General features: G+C 48.2%; 2 protein-coding genes across 5 annotated transcripts in view; one reads left to right on the top strand and one right to left on the bottom strand.

Annotated features, from left to right (window-relative positions):
• The window catches only part of cacna2d4a (calcium channel, voltage-dependent, alpha 2/delta subunit 4a), a 591,407-nt gene that overhangs the window by 174,611 nt on the left and 402,110 nt on the right, over window positions 1-14,686 (bottom strand). The gene's annotated exons all lie outside the window — the stretch shown is intronic.
• Window positions 7,362-14,686, top strand: part of lrtm2a (leucine-rich repeats and transmembrane domains 2a) — a 102,065-nt gene continuing 94,740 nt past the window's right edge. The window contains exon 1 of the mRNA XM_038781422.1: window positions 7,362-7,386. The gene's annotated coding sequence lies outside the window, so the exon portion shown is untranslated. The remainder of the gene's footprint in view (window positions 7,387-14,686) is intronic.

The raw sequence follows: 14,686 nt of genomic DNA, 5'->3' as shown, positions 1-14,686 counted from the left end.
TTATCTGGGGCCTCCGCAACTCTCCGTCTTTACTGGGGACATTTCCTGACAGCGAGGTACACTTGTGCTTTTAAAAATTGAGGACATGAAGAGATGTGACCGTAGGCTGCTGGTCCTGATGGTTAGACTGGCTGGAGGAAGCCCTGCCTGGGCCGGGGGTGGAGGGGTGGGGGGGGGGGGGGGGGGGGATGGAGGAGGGGGGGGGGGGGGTGAAGGTAATGGGGGATTGGGCCATGAGGCCAGGGTGACCCCTGGGGGACTGGGACAGTATCCAGGTATGGACCTCCATTGCCGCGGCCTGCAAGGCACCAGTCTTACTGTGCACCCACTGACCACTCATCTTGGCCCGTGGTTCTGCAGAGTGACACCGGCCGTATGGGTGCTCCCACCCCACCAGCTTGCACCCCGCCCTCCGCCATACCAACCCCCAACCAGCTGCCACCTGCTGGCTGGGCACCACTCGGTCCATCCAAATGCAACAACCACAGGAGCCCCTACAAGGGGGTGCCAGACCCGGGTGGGGGGGGGGGGGGGGCATGGAGCATACCGCTGGTAAGGACAGCACTAGCCGATGGTACCCTAGTAACAGCGATGGGTGCCAGAGCCAGAGGCCCCCATGGTGCCAGGCACTGAGGGGACCAGGGGTGCAGGGATGGAGGAGGGGAGACATGCGGGGACAGGGTCTGCAGTGTCAACCAGGGTGACCGTATAGCCCATTGAACCTGGTTGGGCACAGGGATACGCACAATGCTAACATGTCGACATTTCACCCACTGCAGACAATGGATATTGGAATACAACTAGCAATGGTGGCCTTCGTTCTATTCGCTGCAGCCCTGAGGAATGCACTGAGGCTGTATGAGCTAGGGCTGCTTGAGGAGTAGGAAGCTGCAGCAGCGGAGCCTGTCCCAGCGGAACCGGAGGCAGCTGGTGGGGATGGAGAGCGGCCGCCCAATAGGCCGGGAGGAGGAGAAGGTGCAAAGGAGGCGCCGCATGTGATCTCGCGTGTAGGGGCAGCACGGTAGCACAAGTGGATTGCACTGTGGCTTCACAGCGCCAGGGTCCCAGGTTAGATTCCCCGCTGGGTCACTGTCTGTGTGGAGTCTGCACGTTCTCCCCGTGTCTGCGTGGGTTTCCTCCAGGTGCTCAGGTTTCCTCCCACAGTCCAAAGACATGCAGGTTAAGCGGATTGACCATGATTGCCCTTAGTGACCAAAAAGGTGAGGCGGGGTTATTGGGTTACGGGGATAGGGTGGAAGTGAGAGCTTAAGTGGGTCGGTGCAGACTCGATGAGCCGAATGGCCTCCTTCTGCACTGTATGTTCTATGTGTATTGGCAGCACCTGCCATTCGAGGATGTGCCAGACTGGGCATACCTTCGAAGACTCCGGATGAACAGGGAGACAGTGCGGCCTATCTGCCAGATCATGGCGCACCTGGCACTGTGGGGGAATGGGGGTGGACACCCGTTCCCGGTGAGGACCTGTCCGGGATCTCACAGAGCTCGGTGCACAGGTAGATCCGCGCCTTCACGGAGGCCATATATGCCCAGTTGGCACGATACATCCATTTCAGTGTGGTCCAATCTGACCAGGCTGCCTGGGCAGCGGGGTTTGCCACCATCGCCATCATGCCCCGGGTCCAGGGGGTGATCAATGGTATGCATGTTGCCCTACGAGCACCTACAGATCACAGGCCGCTCTACACAAACCGTAAAGGGTTCCATCCGATGATGGTTCAGCTAATCTGTGATCTGCGCCCGATACCCGGGCAGTGTGTGCGACACCTTCATTCTGGCACACTCGATGATTCCCAGCTTCTTTGAGACCTGGGTGCTCTTTGGCGGGCATCTTATGGGGCCACCAGGCCTGTATGGGCCCGGCTGCTGCTCGGGTGTTCCAGGTGGCATGGTGCTATCCTGTTCTGCCCACTGCCCAACAGATGAGCCACGGACAGGAGGGGAGCAGTCTGAGGTGCTGCGGTATTCCGGCACCTCCCTTGTGGAAGTTACTGGCACGGGCTTCATCTCCACCTCCTCCTCCCTTGGAGTGCCCAAATGCCCCTGGGATATTCCATGGGATGGAGGTATGAGCGGAGGCTCTGTGGCTCCCCCGCCACCTGGCGCTGCCGCTCCTGGACCCCCGCTGCCGTCTCAACCAGGGCCTGCATTTACGCGGCCATTGAGCACAAGGAGTGGATCACCTCCATCTGGAATTGCGCCCATTGACTGTGCCACCACCTTCTGGGTCTGTGCCACATCAGCCAGTGACTGCGCCATATCCCTCTGGGACTGGGCCACCTCCCTCTGGGACTGGTATTGGGGGGAGGTTGACATATGTGCCATTGGGAACTGCAACTCAGTGGTGTCTCACTTCCTCGCTTGATGCCGATCTCTACCACAGCAACTGCCCTTTCCTCAGGCCTGATGACCATGTCCAGTGTCCTCTGCTCTGCCTCGGTGACGGGCCGCAGGTCCGGCGGTCCCCTTCTAGTTTTTTCACGTTCCCAGCGGTTATGGGCGGCCTTCTCCTGAGTGGGAGTGAGGAAACAGAAAATGCATAGTGTGAAACAGTCCAATGTATGCAGCCAAGGCGGTGGGTAACTGGTGGCTTGTGGTGATATGATTTGCATAGCTGTCTGCCATTGGTGCAGAGCACCGGCTTACCATTGGCCCTGGTCGGTCATGTGCCTCCCGACCGATTGGTTGAGACCAGTCATGTGACTGCTCTCCGATTGGTTGAGAGGCTGAGTTAACCACGCCTCCTTACCGAAGTATAAATACCCGAAGCGCCCGGCGGTCGTCCATTTTATTGTAGACAACCGCAGGGCTAAGTTCTAGCTTATTAAAGCCTAACTTTTGTAAAGCAACTCGTCTCTCGTGCAATTGATGGCTCATCATGGCTTCAGTGGCCAGGGCGGCCGGTAGGGTGCCTCCAGTTGGAGTGGGTAGGATTATGGGTGTAATCCTTACAGCTTTGCCTTCTCACCCTGGTTGCAACTTGTCAGCCTCCTCCGTGTGAATTGCGAACTCTGCGAATCCCGCACCGTTTCGCATTGGAATCGATTGTGTTTCACTTGGCGCCGGTGCTAGCCCCTTAACGGTCATTGAATCGGTTCAGGTGCGGTGTCAGTTTTGCTGTCGTTGAAGTTCACGAATCCTGCCCCAGCATCAACACTTAATCTCAGGACTGGAGAATTCTGCCACTTGTCCTAACAAGACTACAAGTGATATAATTGAAAGGCTGGGTGATTCATTTGAGGTCTATATGATGGAAAACAGTTCCTTAGGATCTTTTAACTTCACCTGAGGGGCAGATAGTGCTTCACATCTCATCTGAAAGCCATCGCCTCTGACAGTGTAGCACTTCCACAGTACTGCACTGGAGTGTTAGCCTAGATTTTTTGCTCAAGTCTTTGGTGTGGAATTTAAATGCATAACGAGTGTTACCGCACAGCAACGGCTGCCACCTATTGGAACAGGTGATACAATTGAATTAAAAAGCAACTGGATGGGTTTCGAAGAGTAGGAATTAAAGGATATTGCTGGTTAAGTGGGATTGAGCTTTGGAAAAGGAGAGATTTGTGGGTCTTCTTGGTCTCTTCCTGCTCCTGAAGATTCTTGTGCTTTCATTCCAATGTTTAGGAGGAACCATTGTCACAAAAACCTCCAGTAGCAGAATAATGAGACAGAACAAAGAGGAAAGTTGATGACTAGGAAATATTACCGAAAAAAAGTTTATCCCAATCCCTCTCTTTAAAGGCGGGGAGGACATGAAATCTGGCCCTGATGCTCTTCTGGGCATAAAAATTTGAGGGCCCCAAAAAGATACATTTTCCTGGATCCATGTGAACTATTTTGCTCAGACAAATGCAGTTTATTTGACTGATTAACAAGGGGATGAAAGGTTGTTGGGGGTAGGTAGGAATGTGGGGGGGCGATTCTCCGAGCCCCTTGCCGGTCCGGAGAATTGCAGCAACTGCGCCACGACGCCCGACACCAGCGCGCGATTCTCCGAGGTGCGGTCGTACCAGTCGTTGTTCCATTCTTGTTGTTTTTGTCGTGCTTGCTGTCGACGTTGTTGCCTTTGGTACGCATCTGGATGTTGTCTTTGATATTGTTGTTGTGTTTGTTGGTTTTGTTGTCGTGTTTGCTGCGTCCAAGTACCACACCCTGTGGATAATACGAGTCCTTCATAAAGTTACACGTGTTAGCGTACTTTGTGGCATCTTCTGTTTCCTTGAGCGTGCCGTCACTGGGACCGCGGCGCTCCCCGTCTGGAGTCAGGTCCGGCTTACTTGAATCAGTTTTGGCTTATCGATGCTCCCCGTCTGGGGTCTGGTCTCACCTGAGTCAGTTTTGCCTTCTTGATGCTCCATGTCTGGAGTCATTGCAGGTTCACTTGCATCTTCTGAGGTTTCTTGATGCTCCCCGTCCAGAATCAAAACATCAGGAATGCATTTGCTTGTGGAGAGGCTCGAGAGAATGAGGTTTGACGTAACGTGGTGTCACCAGAGTCACCAGTAATCTCACTGTGATTGTCGAGTGCCTCTGTATATTCTACCTGAGGTCGGTCACGTTGCACATCTTGTACGGGAAGTGGGATGCCGTCGTCACTTGTCGCACATATGGTGGGTAGAGCCTCAGTGTCTTCTTGTCGTTCACTTGAGCTGGGTAGACTGTCAGAGTCTTCTTCTGGCGGCTCAAACAATCTGGGTGGACTGTCATAGTCTTCTTGCTGTTCACTGGAGCATGGTAGACTGTCATAGTCTTCCTGCTGTGCATTTGAGCATGGCAGACTGTCATAGACTTTCTTTTGTTCACTTGAGTGTGGCAGACTTGCATTGTCTGCTGTTGGTTGCTCAGAGGAGGTTGCTAGACCCTCATGGTCTTGTTCATGCAAGGAATGCGCTCTGGAGTCTTGCGTTCCTTCAATCGTGGAGTCTGTCCACGAGCTCGCTGTGGAGGCTTGTGTCACTCCCTCTGTGTATTGGTCTCACTGTGGAGACTGTCATCACTTCTTGTTCATGCAAGGACTGCGCTTTGGAGTCTTGCATTGCTTCTATCATGGAGGCTGTCCACGAGCTCGCTGTGGAGTCTTTCGTCGCTTTCTGTGTGGAGGCTGGGATCCTTTGTGGTGCGTGGACCACTCTCTGTGTGGAGTTGGGGACTCTTCGCGGTGTGTGGACCGCTCTCTATGTGGCAGCAGGCCACTCTCTGTGGGCGTGTACCGCTCTCTGTCTCCTGGCGTCAGGCCGCAGCATAATCCTGCACTCACGAGTCGGGATGTCATATATTCTGGGCTGAAGATTCCCCAATCCGAACAACTCGTCATCGGGGTCGTCAATGTACCACACCTCTAGTTGTGGTTCGGATTTGGTACTGGGGTAGCCACCCCTAAGGTGAAATCTTTACCTGAGTCATTGTCTTCCAGGACCACATCATCACGTTTTGTGTCGGAGCTGGCTTTGGGCTCGCGATGTCCAAAGAAGAATTCAAGGTCTGTACATAGTCTTCAAGGACTGCATCATCTCTTTGGGCGGTGCTAACTGCTTGTTGCAGGGTTCTGCAGAGGTTACTTTCAGCTACTGGTCGAATTGCAGGCATTGTGCTGTCGTTCCAGGTGAAAGAATCGGGTTTTACGGCTTTAAACATTTTTTTTCGTGTTTTGGGACATTTCCCCTTTAAGTGGGCGTGGTCCGGGGCCTCTGACGTCATGAAGCATGTGACGTAGGTCGTAGGAAGCGATTGCGCATGTGCATATCGCTGTTCCTTTACTTGGAGCTTTTTTCGCAATTGTGCATGCGCGCGGATCTTCCCGTTCTGCGCGCTCTTCGCGCAACTGCGCACGTGCTGCTCCTTTTTCAAGATGGCTGCAAATTAAAACTGCCGTTCATTGCTGCAAGCCTACCTCGTGGTGAGTTTTGGTGCCTCTTTTACCTTTTCTTCCTCGCAGAATTCTTGGAAGTTGTTCAGGACTGCCTGGAAGCTGCTCTTGTTTTGCCCCTTTGAGTATTTGAACGTCTGGAAGATTTCAGCTGCTTCTGGACCCGCAATGGTAAGTAGAAGCTTTATTTTATCTGCATCCGCCATGTCATCTAGGTCGGTAGCTACAAGGTAGATCTCGAATCTCTGCCTGAACGCACCCCAGTTTTCACTAAGATTGCCTTGGTACCTGAGCTGCTGTGGAACCAGAATCTCGAACATCATCTTGCCTGGGTGCCGTCGCTAGTTGTCACTATTCGCTGAGTTGTAACTATATGGATTTTAAACAGTTCACTCCTGGGTACCATGTTTTGTTATGCTCTTGACATAGCATAAGCTGCTTCCTTGATGTGCACTCTGACAAAGGAAGGTTCAGACTTGGAGATAGCTTTAACATTTTTATTAAACTGTTAACGATTCTCCTACTTGGATTCGACTCTCCTGTTAATCCTGCTACAGCTACTCAGACTGACTAACCAGTCTACTACAATCCACGTGGTGGCTGTGATGTGTTTCAAATCAACCCTGTGTATTCACTAAGTGACTCCACTGGAAAGAGGAAGATCATGTGTGCTGTGTCCTTATATATGGGTTGGTGTAATGCCCTCCTGTGGTAGTGTCACCTCTGTGTGTATCGTGAATGCCCATTGGTCGTGTCCTATCTTGCTGATCTATTGGTTGAATGTCAGTGTGTCATGTCTCTGGTGCTCCCTCTAGTGTCTAGCTAGTCTACATGTATTTACAGTGATGCGTATCACCACACCGACAATCTCTCTTACATGCATAAATTTACATGGAAAAGGATATGGAATCACACCAGAAGCGAGTCTTCGCTGGTGGGAGCATTTTAGTCTCCAGAACGGAGAATCCAGCCCTGGATTATTTGTTCCTTTTTGTCCATGATATCGAAATGCGTTATGAATGGCATTTGGCATCTCACAACATGATTGCTGCATCCAAAAGTATGTGATGCTTTCCAAAGTGCCAATCTCCGGTTTCTGTTCTTTACTGTGCCCACCCCCTCCCTCAGCACACCCCTCCCCCTTCCAACCATTCACAATATCATAAGAATAAGCTTACATTGGGTATTTAAAATAAAACAAATAAAATCTAAGCTGAAATACATAAAAAGACTGAAGAGTTAAATCGAAATAGATGAAGTAATTTGCAGTAAGAACCAATCAGCTCAAACCTGAACTGATCCCTAAGTGCATGTTAGACAATCACATTCAGTTTCTGGGAATATCCTCCAAGTCGCCATAGCAACTTCACAAGAAGACTACGTTTCAGGTGAATTAAAGACAGCAAGGACTAGGCAGCCCTGGCAAACTGAACTGAACTGATGGCTGCTATTTAAAGAATTGTAGCTTTGCTTATCCTTTCAAGATTAATGCAGAACCTCAGGTATTTTGGTTTTGGAATAATTGGCTCTGTAGAAATAAATCACCTTTAAACGCAGATTAAATTAATCTGCATTTTTTTTGTGTATCTGCTCCTGGGAACTGAAGCCACAGTTGGCATTTAAGAAATACCAGAAGTCATGAGAATGATAGGCACTGGACTGGATTATTGTGTTGGGATCTGGAAACCTAAACCTGGCCAGTTCCAGACTTTGGAAGCCTGAGCCCATCACCTCTGCCTAAATCCACCATATTACAAAGACAACAAAGAGGAATGAAACCGGATGGAGCACCCGGCATCGACCCAGGCATCAGAAACCACAATGGCAAAATCTACCCAGTATAACCTGCAAAGTCCTCCTTACTAAAATCAGGGGGCTGACATAGTCATAGTCATGGAATCACACCTCACAGACAATGTCAGACACCACCATCACCATCCCTGAGTATGTCCTGTCCCACTGGCAAGACAGACGCAGCAGAGGTGGAAGCACAGGGGTACACAGTCGGGAGGGAGTTGCCATGGGAGTCCTGAATGTCGACTCTGGAACTCATGAAGTCACTTGGCACCATTAAAACATGAGCAAGGAAGCCTCCTGCTGATTACCATGTACTGTCACCGCCCCCTCCTCAGCTGATGAATCAGTAGTCCTCCATGTTGAACACCACATAGAGGAAGCAACAAGGGTGGCAAGGGCACAAACTGTACTCTGTGTGGGTGACTTCAATGCATCGCCACGAATGGCTCGGTAGCACCACCACAGACTGAGCTTGCCGGGTCTTAAAGGAAATAACTGCTAGACTGGGACTGCGACAGGTGGTGAGGGAACTAACCAACCTGCCTGCCACAGATGCACCTGTCCATGACAGTATCAGTAGGAGTAACTGCCGTACGGTCCTTGTGGAGGCAAAGTCCTGTCTTCATATTAAATATACCCTCCATATGTTGTGTGGCACTACCACCATGCTAAATAAGAAGTCTTACAACACCAGGTTAAAGTCCAACAGGTTTGTTTCGAATCAGTAGCTTTCGGAGCACAGCTCCTTCCTCAGGTGAATGAAGAGGTAGGTTCCGGGCAGCACGGTGGCGCAGTGGGTTAGCCCTGCAGCCTCACCCCGCCGAGGTCCCAGGTTCGATCCCAGCTCTGGGTCACTTTCGTGTGGTGTTTGCACATTCTCCACGTATTTGCGTGGGTTTCGCCCCCACAACCCAAAGATGTGCAGGGTAGGTGGATTGGCCACTCTTAATTGCCCCTTAATTGGAGAAAATTAATTGGGTACACTAACTTAAAAAAAGAGGTAGGTTCCAAAACATATATGTAGACAAAGTCAAAGATGTAAGATGATACTTTGAATGCGAGTCTTTACAGGTCCAAACGGAGCAACTGGAGAGAGGGATAATCACAGGTTAAAAAGGTGTGAATTGTCTCAAGCAAGGACAGCTGGTAGGATTTTGCAAGCCCAAGCCAGATGGTGGGGGGTGAATGTAATATAATATGAATCCAAGGTCCCGGTTGAGGCCGTACTCACGTGTACGGAACTTGGCTATAAGTTTCTGCTCGGCGATTCTGCGTTGTCGCGCATCCCGAAGGCCCACCGTCTGGTCTGGGCTTGTGAAATCCTACCAACTGTCCTGGCTTGAAACAATTCATACCTCTTTAACCTGTGATTATCCCTCTCTCCAGTTGCTCCTTTTGGACCTGTAAAGACTTAATTACCTGCAAAGACTCGCATTCACTGTATCATCCTGCATATTTGTTTTTGCGTTGACTTTGTCTGTATATATATATATGTTTCTGGAATCTACCTCTTCATTCATCTGAGGACGGAGCAGTGCTCCGAAAGCTAGTCATTCGAAACAAACCTGTTGGACTTTAAACTGGTGTTGTAAGACTTACTCTGCTCACCCCAGTCCAACGCCGGCATCTCCACATCATGGCCACCATGCTAAATGATTAGGCTATGAACAAATCTAGCAACTCAAGACCGGACATCCATGAGGCATTGCGGGCCATCAGCAGCAGCAGAATTATACTCAACCACAATCTGTAACACAATCCATAATGCCATGGCCCAGCATACCCACATCTCTACTATTTCCACCAAAGCATGGATCAGTCCTGATTCACTGAAGGGTAGAGGAGGGCATGCCATGAGCAGCGCCAGGCATACCTAAAGATTAGGTGTCAGAAGCTACAACACAGGAATACTTGTGTGTCAAACATCACAATCAAAAGACACAGAGATAAGCAATTCCATAACAATTGGATCAGATGTAAGCTCTGCAGGGCCTTGGGCCAGAGGCCAGGGAAGTGTGGCCCAGGAGCTCAAGAGATAAAACCCATCCTATTGTTTTCTGTGTCTGTATATATACCAGCCTTTGCCTTTCGTTAATAACCCCTCCAGTGTGTTGTCTCAAGCCACCACCTTGAGGTTCCCCTCCAAGTCACTCACCATCCTGACTTGGAAATATATCACCATTCCTTCACTGTTGCTGGGCCAAAATCCCGGAATTTCCCCATTAACAGCACTATGGGTGTTCCTACACCTCAGGGATTGCAGAAGCTCAAGAAGGTAGCTCAACTCCACCTTGTCAAGGGCAATTAGCAATGGGCAATAAATGCTGACCTCGCCAGCAATGCCCACATCCCGTAAATTAATAAAATAAAAAACATTCTGTCTCCTGGAGACATGTTTCCTGATTCCTGAGGGAGTGGCAGAGTACGGATGCTAAGGTGGCTGATTAGAAAGCCTGCCTCAGCTTTCTACATTATGCCCCATAAGCCTTATCCCCCACCCTCTACCCTTGTCCCTTCCATGTGCCAGCATATTCCCCATGCCCTCTCCATCAGCCCTCATATCCACATGCCCCCACTGCGCCACTATATCCTCCATAGCCACTCACCCTGTATCCATTTTGTCCAGATCTCAGCAATAGGAAGTTTTTGAAATGAAAATTCAAAAAATACACATCTAACAATGTCATGGAGCTGTCACCCAAAAACACAACTGTTCTTGCTGACACACAGTAGCAGTGGATGTACAAGATACACTGCAGGAACTCACCAAGGCTCCTTATGCAGAACCTTTCAAATCCACAACCACTACCATCTAGAAGGACAAGGCTAGCAGATACATGGGAACCCCGTCACCTGGAAGTTCCCCTCCAAGTCACTCACCATCCTGACTTGGAAATATAGCCGTTCCTTCACTGTCGCTGGGTGAAAATCCTGGAACTCCCTCCTTAATAGCACAGTGGGTGTAACTACTGCACATGGACTGCAGTGGTTCAAGAAGGCAGCTCACCACCACCTTCACAAGGGCAATTAGGGATGGACCACAAATATTGGCCTCGACAGCGAAGCCCACATCCTATAAAAATAAATTGAAAAAAGCTCTCGGACTTAAATCCCCTCAAGTTGTCCTTAAGCTGTAAAAACAAAAAAACACTTGTATTCAGTTGCTACATCCAAGACAGGAAATCCTTTAATGCCCCTCTGACACAGTCAATCAAATTGCATACAAAACCTCCACCTTTTGTAACTCAGCAAAACATTCATAATAGACTCAGCATTTAAAAGAAACCCGAGCAACCTCAGACAACGGAGTCTATTTAAACTGGAAGAAACAGATATTTAGGATTTCTCCAAGCTACACCAGATGGCCAGTCAATCAATGCCATGGTGGTTAGCATAAATGCTTCACAGCTCCAGGGTCCCAGGTTCGATTCCCGGCTGGGTCACTGTCTGTGTGGAGTCTGCACGTCCTCCCCCTGTGTGCGTGGGTTTCCTCCGGGTGCTCCGGTTTCCTCCCACAGTCCAAAGATGTGCGGGTTAGGTGGATTGGCCATGCTAAATTGCCCGTAGTGTCCTAATAAAAGTAAGGTTAAGGGGGGGTTGTTGGGTTACGGGTATAGGGTGGATACGTGGGTTTGAGTAGGGTGATCATGGCTCGGCACAACATTGAGGGCCGAAGGGCCTGTTCTGTGCTGTACTGTTCTATGTTCTATGTTCTATGTTCTATCTTAGAGTAGGTCGGTAGCTGTTTTAATTTCTATAAGTGAGAGATGCAGACCAATTAATTTGAAATTTAAAGCATTGTGGACATTTAAACCACTTCAGATCATGGCACTGGAGTTCCCAAATGTTGTTTTCTCCAGTTTTAAATGCACTCTAGTACTTTTCCCAATGGAAAAGGTGCTCTACTACATCTTAACATTTACACAACGCACTGTAATGGTCAACTTACCTTTGCAGGACAGAGCTATATGATCAATCACTGCAATAAATACACATCTAACATAATGAAGAGACGGCGGCGTAATGGTAATATCACAAGACTAGTAAGCCTGAGGCCAAGGTAAATGCTCTGGGGACAAGGGTTCAAATTCCACCATGCCAGCTGGTGGAATTTAAATTCAATTAATAAAAATCTAGAATTAAAGGCTATTCTCGTAATGCTGACCATAAATCTATCATCAATTATTAGAAGAACCCATCTGTTTCCCCAATGCCCTTTAAGGAAGGAATCTACCATTGTGACCTGGTCTGGCCGACACATGACTCCAGATCCACACCAAATCTTAACTGCTCACTGAACTGGCCTCGCAAGACACTCTGTTCAAAGAGAATTAGGGCTGTACCACTGACACCCACATCCCATGTGTAGAAGGGACTTTAGTGGCGAAAGGTCCTTTATTTAACACAAAGTTCGTAGGGGGATTAGATAGACCAAAGTCATTCCAAATGTCCCCTCTCTACAGAGGTAAGGCAAGGAATTTATATGTTACAGTAAGCAATATCTCGGACAAAATGCATTCTTTAGATGAGCAGAAAAGCAGGCCTCGAGTTCCTCGCCTAAGAAAATTAATAATTGTCTGCTGTCAGCAAAACAGTGTGCAGCTGTATGCTTGTTTAAATTGTATGACCTTCTGACTGTTTCATACAGAACCTCTTGACTAAAGATAAGGCAAATTATCCATCATGCTTTGCCAAGTGCCTATTTCCATCAAATATAGTCAAGCAGCCGGTTAAAATGAATACAGAGTATTAAGGCAGCTAATCCGGCAACTAAAGTCCCTTCTACACCATGAAAGAATACATTTAAAAAACACATCTAATAATGACATTTAAAGTTATTGGACAGAATGTTTATGTCTCCTCACCAGGCTTTCCCAAAGTATCCCAAACGCTCATATGAGGCAGGTTTCTAAAACCCACCCACCCTGTCAAAATACTGGGGGACATGACAAACAAATTACTGTTAGGCCCCTTGATGGTGACCCCAACATCAGTGTGGTTCTAACCCAACCTCAACCTGAACCTCTCCCCACCCATGGTATTGTGTTGGCCATTTTTAAACCGAAAATTTAAATTTGCTATGAAAGATTCCTGACCCCATTCCTGACTCGAGGAGGACATGGAAATCAGTCCCATTATTTTAGTTATCTTTATAAGTTTGACTTTGAGAAATGGAAAGTACCATATGGAATGTGGTTGCGATAAGTCAATCTGTATTCCTTTATATGAACTGCAAATACTGACTAAGGCTTTGGAAAGAAGACTACATGTAGTTGTCTCCTGTTTCCTCCAAACTGGATGAAGCAGGATTTGTATCTTAGAGATTTTCAATTTCATGTCTCAGGAACAGCGTCTCACAGGCTGCGTTGTCTCTTGATGCAAAGAAGACATCTAAATTGGTCAGATATTTACACCCTGCAGTTTCAGGATTTAGCCTTTATTTTTGTGGCTTCTGTCCTTTCCCTTTGGGTATCCATATTTATTTAAGAGAAAATATCTGGAGGTTTTTAGCCGGATAGAGAAATATTGTATTTCTGCTTCCTGGTTGCTTGTTCAGGTTGTGCAGCTAACACTGGTCTCAAGTGGTTTACTGTGGATGACAAGGATTTCAAGCCAGAGTGAATTGGGCAAAGTTTGCAATAATCACAACTTCAAATATAAAATGGGGAACGTTTTGGGGCAGCACGGTAGCATGGTGGTTAGCATAAATGCTTCACAGCTCCAGGGTCCCAGGTTCGATTCCCGGCTGGGTCACTGTCTGTGCGGAGTCTGCACGTCTTCCCCGTGTGTGCGTGGGTTTCCTCCGGATGCTCCGGTTTCCTCCCACAGTCCAAAGATGTGCGGGTTAGGTGGATTGGCCATGCTAAATTGCCCGTAGTGTCCTAAAAAGTAAGGTTAAGGGGGGGTTGTTGGGTTACGGGTATAGGGTGGATACGTGGGCTTGAGTAGGGTGATCATTGCTCGGCACAACATCGAGGGCCGAAGGGCCTGTTCTGTGCTGTACTGTTCTATGTTCTATGTTCTATATTTTTATATAGATCAGAGTGGGTTTAGGTAGTTATACTGCACAAATATTAATATGTAAATACTTAACTCCACCATATAAAATTTCCTTTCCACTTTTCCACAAAGGCATTAACCCATTTATTACCAATATTCTACCTCCATTATGTGGAGATGCCGGCGTTGGACTGGGGTGAGCACAGTAAGAAGTCTTACAACACCAGGTTAAAGTCCAACAGGTTTGTTTCAAACACAAACTTTCGTAGCACTGCTCCTTCACCTGAGGAAGGAGCAGTGCTCCAAAAAGCTCGTGTTTGAAACAAACCTGTTGGACTTTAACCTGGTGTTGTAAGACTTCTTACTGTGCTACCTCCATTAGTCAGAGGGAAGGGATGCAGAGTGTTTATGCAATAGGGACACAACATGTTGAGTTTCAAGGGAGTAAGTAAATTAGAGTTGGCCTCTAATTTAGTGCTATGAGTATCATAGATAGACAGGTGCGTTAAGAGCATGTGTTGACACGTAGAGTTGTGATGTTTTTGCCATCACAGAGACGTAGTTGCGGGAAGGCAGGACTGGCAGCTCAACATTTTAGGGTATAGGAGCTTCAGGCAGGATGGGGGAGGGTGTAAAAGAGGAGGTGCCGTTGCATTATTAATTAAGGAGTTTGCTACTGCAGTAAGGAGGGATGATATCTTAGAAGGGTCATCATATGAGGCTTTTCAGGTGGAGCTTAGGAATAAAAAGTGGCAGTCACCCTGCTGGGATTGTATTATAGACCATCAAATAGTCACAGGCAATAGAGACACAAATATGTAGACAATTCACTGAGGTGAATTATATTAGGGAATTTCAGCTTTCCCAACATTAATTGTGATAGTTACATTGTAAGGGTATAGAAGGAGCAGATTTCTTGCAATGTTGTCAAGAGAGCTTTTTATATCAACATGTTGAATGTCCAGCAAGGGATGGTGCAATGCTGAACCTATTTCTGGAGAATGA

The sequence above is a fragment of the Scyliorhinus canicula genome, chromosome 20 (assembly GCF_902713615.1).
Source record: "Scyliorhinus canicula chromosome 20, sScyCan1.1, whole genome shotgun sequence".
In the NCBI taxonomy this organism is placed as follows: domain Eukaryota; kingdom Metazoa; phylum Chordata; class Chondrichthyes; order Carcharhiniformes; family Scyliorhinidae; genus Scyliorhinus; species Scyliorhinus canicula.
The sequence above is the reverse complement of the archived record's forward strand: the minus strand, read 5'-3'. Positions and strand labels throughout refer to the sequence as shown.